Genomic DNA, 4,276 nt, shown 5'->3' with positions numbered 1-4,276 from the left:
CTCCACAATAATCATAAAATAATAAGACATCAAGAAGAAACATACCCGCAGTTGCATCCGGCACTACCCTGACCACCTCCGCTGTAAGCTGAAAAGCACGACCCTGAGCCCTTGGGGGCTCCGCTCCACCCTGACCTCCACCCGTGATCCTCAATGTGGCCGGTGCTGGAGCCTGCACCGGTCCCACAGCAAGCTGTGGACAGTTGACCCTCAAGTGCCCAACCTGATGACAATGGTAACACATCCTCAAATCTCGACCCGGGACTACCTTCCGATAATCCCTCGCATAGTGCCCCTCATTTCCGCACTTGCGGCATGGACCACCGGACCTACAAACTCCGGTGTGACCCTTCCCACACTTTCCACAAGTGTGGCTGCTCTGATCTCCCAATCTAGAATCGACGGTCTTAGACCGTTTTGGTGCCGGCTGCGATTGTATCGGAGCCTACCTCTACTCTCGAAAGTGCAACTCAATCTCCAACTCACGCCGCCTGGCGACCTCCTGCAACTATAACAAGGTCTTGTGCCTCTGCGTAGACACGAACTGTCTGATATCCCTCTTGAGCATACTCAGATATCGGGACATCTGAGCCTGCTCCGAAGCAACCTCGGGGCAAAACATCGCCCGCTCAGTGAACATCCTGGTGATCTCTGTCACTGACTCTGAAGCCTGCTACAGCTCATGGAACTCCTGAGCCAAACTCTCCCTCTCAACCCACGGAACATAACGAGCGCTAAACATCTCTAGGAACTGATCCCATGAAACTGCAGCCCTCTGAGCATCCGAATATGACCTGGTGGTCAATCTCCACCAATCCTTCGCCCCAAGCCTCAACAGATTCAGTGCACACCTCACCCTCTGATCAGCAGGGCATGAACATGTGAAGAAACACCTTTCCACGTCTGACAACCATCTCATAGCAACAATCGGGTCCTGAACTCCATCAATAGTAGGGGGCTTTGTATCATCGAAGTCCCGATACTGGAAACCTCTACCAGCTCCTCCCCCTGCAGCTGTTATAGCCGCTGTAGCCACCGCGGCAGTCGTCTCTGTGAGAGCCGCATAACGCTCATCAAAATACTCAACCATGGCGGTCTTAAAAGACCCAAACATCCTCGGTAACTGTCCTTGGACGATCTTGATCACCTCCTCCCAGATGATCTCACTGACACAATGCTCTGGCAATACTGACCTATCCTGGCTGCCAGCTCCCGATCCTGACCCGGGTCCGGTCTCAAAACGTCGCGTAACCATAAATTTGATAATACACCAGAGAGATCTCGGATAATCCATATAATAACAGGAAACCAGGTCCCAAATAAACCCCAGGGGTTGTGACTTCCTTGCTACGCGTATGGGTCCTGTGCTTTCAGTAGTATGGGCCCCTACTACCTTCCACACCTACCCATTTTTGTCTCAAGCATCACCACAACACCCTAACAATATACATAAACATAGTGATCGCTCAATCCTCACTCCTAGAGGAATGCTGAATATATCATAACTGGCCTCCCGGCCTCACACAACCTACCCATCCATGAAACTTCCACCAACCCTGCAACACTAGTGTATGCTAGCCGTACATAATGCTGGACCCCATAGACTTTCGAATATCCAATCCTACCCTAAGCTCCCAATCAAACAAGAACAGAACATAAGGCTAAATCAAACATTCTCAGGCTATAAGATCTTAAATATGTACAACCATGATGCATACACTAAGCAACTACAGTAATGATGTCAATTTCATATAAGGGAAACCCTAGGCTATCAGGCATCATATAATCAGGCAATTATATCATGCAATTCCTGAAGATCCCTAGCCTACTACTAGCATGTTGTTCTAACATATCTCGATATCAAATAAGTGTATGGTATTTTGGGGTCTACTTACTGGCTCCAGCTGATCGTACACCCTGCATCCTCCTTTACTTATTTTGAAAACCATTTAAAACCATTTTGAAAATCCTTCCCCGATTTGAGATTGGATTCACACGAATGTTCCTCCAATTCACTCAAACCAAGACTCTGATACCAACTTGTAACACTAAAAAATTTAAGCTAAATTTAAACTTTCAAAAAAACACGTCAAATTCATCAAAACATTACAACTTTGTTTTCAAAATACATTTATATCAGAGTTTTCCCAGAAACACAACACAATAGGAGGAGCTGTACGATCATGCCTTCGCTTGGCCGCAATCCCCTAAGGTACCCGAAACAATAAATTGAAACTGTAAGCCCGAGAGCTTAGTGAGTTACCCCCAAAATACCGATACACATACAGTCCACATAGCAATATCAACATTAGCATATCATATCAATAAAAAACAGAACAACATGCACTGGGTCCAAAGCTTTACAAGCTGGACTACCCTTAGGCCCTCAGTACGAGTCTGGAATGCCTACCGGGCCCTCAGCTCGTATCTGGACTGCCATCGAGCCCTCAGTACGATTCTGGAATGCCTACTGGGCCCTCAGCTCGTATCTGGAATGCTCTCGGGTTTGTTGGCTACCGTACGGAGCAGTACAACCTCAACCCACCCTGCGTAACATGTCGACATGTAACAGATAAATGCACATACAGGTAATCAATCAGTATCACAGGCAGTCCTACAGATCTACCCGACTAGCACATTAACTGGCATGCATTACTAACTCAAACTCAACATAACAATAACTACTAGAATATCAAATCCAATGGGCCGGCCTTGGTGCCTTAGACCCCTTAGTCTAGTGAAGATAACTCACCTTGCAACTGCTGACTGAAAAAATAAGATCTCGCTGCTCCGACCTCCGACACGAACTTCACCCCTGATAAGGCCGAAAGACTAAACCCCATAAATACCACAAAATACCAAAATTCCCTTAGAAGTCAACTGGTCAACTCTTGGTCAAATTCAAAGTCAAAGTCAACCTTCTGGCTGACTCTAGACTCGCCTAGTCCCCCAACACTGAAAAGACCCATCTCACCTCACTAAGTCATCCCTTGACTCACCGATTCTTAGCTTAACCAGGAAAGGCTAAGACCTCAAGACCAGACTCGCCAAGTCCAAGAACAGACTCGCCGAGTCCAAGGCTATCTTCAACCAACTCGCCGAGTTGTTCTTCCAACTCGCCGAGTTCCTGCCCACCTTCAAGCAACTCGCCGAGTACACCCTTGTGACTTGCCGAGTACCACTAGCTCTTAACCCATACAAAATCCTTCCAGGCCATGCAATCGATCCGAAATGTATATCTACCCTTCTACAACCCTTTCATCACGTAAAGTGTCAAACTTTACGTGAATCCAAAGAGATCTAGGCATTTTACACTCTAGGGCTAGGGTTTGGTACAAGATGACTTCACCAAAAACTCAAGAACAGGGACTTTAACAGCCCAAGAAACGAAGTAATACCTCAAAAGGAAGCCCCAACAGAAGAGAAATCCAATTCTTAGCAAATCCCCTTGCTCCAAGCCTCCTATCTCTCCAAGATCTCCTCCAAAATCTCTTCTCCAAGGTTCCAATGCCCTCAAATCACTCACAAACACACCTTAGGGTTTTCTGGACTTCAAGAGAGGGTAAAGAGTCTGGGGAGAGGGTATAATGTCCTTTATATAGGGCTCATCCCCCGAAATTAGGGTTTCCCTTACTCAGCGCCTACTTATCGAGTCCAGCCTTGGACTCGTCGAGATAGCCACTTAACACGCGACCTGAGTCGCGACCCTACTCACCGAGTCCACCCATGGACTTGCCGAGTTGCCCTTTTCATATTTACACTTTGAACCCTGAAATTGCACTCATGGACTCGGGATGTTACAACAAGTTTATGGTGATGCCTTTTGGGCTTTCCAACACACTGGCAACGTTCATGGACCTCATGAACCGGGTGTGCAGGCCTATGTTGGATCGATCGGAGATCGTGTTCTTCGATGATATTTTGGTGTATTCGAGATCCAGAGAGCAGCATGAGGAGCATTTGAGAGAGATTCTGGGTGTATTGAGATCAGAGAGTCTTTTCGCCAAATTCTCCAAGTGTGGTATCTGGTTATGAGAGGTTCAATCTTGGGACACATCATTAATCATAATGGGATTTTGGTTGATCCGGCCAAAATTTAGGCAGTTATGAGATGGGAGGTGTCGAGATCCCGCACCAAGATCATGAGTTTTTTGGGGTTGGCCGGCTACTATCGGAGATTTATCAGGGATTTCTTCAAGATTGTCGTCCCCCTCACCAGGTTGACCCGCAAGGGCATTGCATTTGCTTGGGGTTCCGAGCAGCGAACCTCATTCGA

This window comes from Lactuca saligna, chromosome 7, assembly GCF_052625555.1.
Source record: "Lactuca saligna cultivar CGN05327 chromosome 7, ASM5262555v1, whole genome shotgun sequence".
Classification (NCBI taxonomy): Eukaryota; Viridiplantae; Streptophyta; class Magnoliopsida; order Asterales; family Asteraceae; genus Lactuca; species Lactuca saligna.
The sequence above is the reverse complement of the archived record's forward strand: the minus strand, read 5'-3'. Positions refer to the sequence as shown.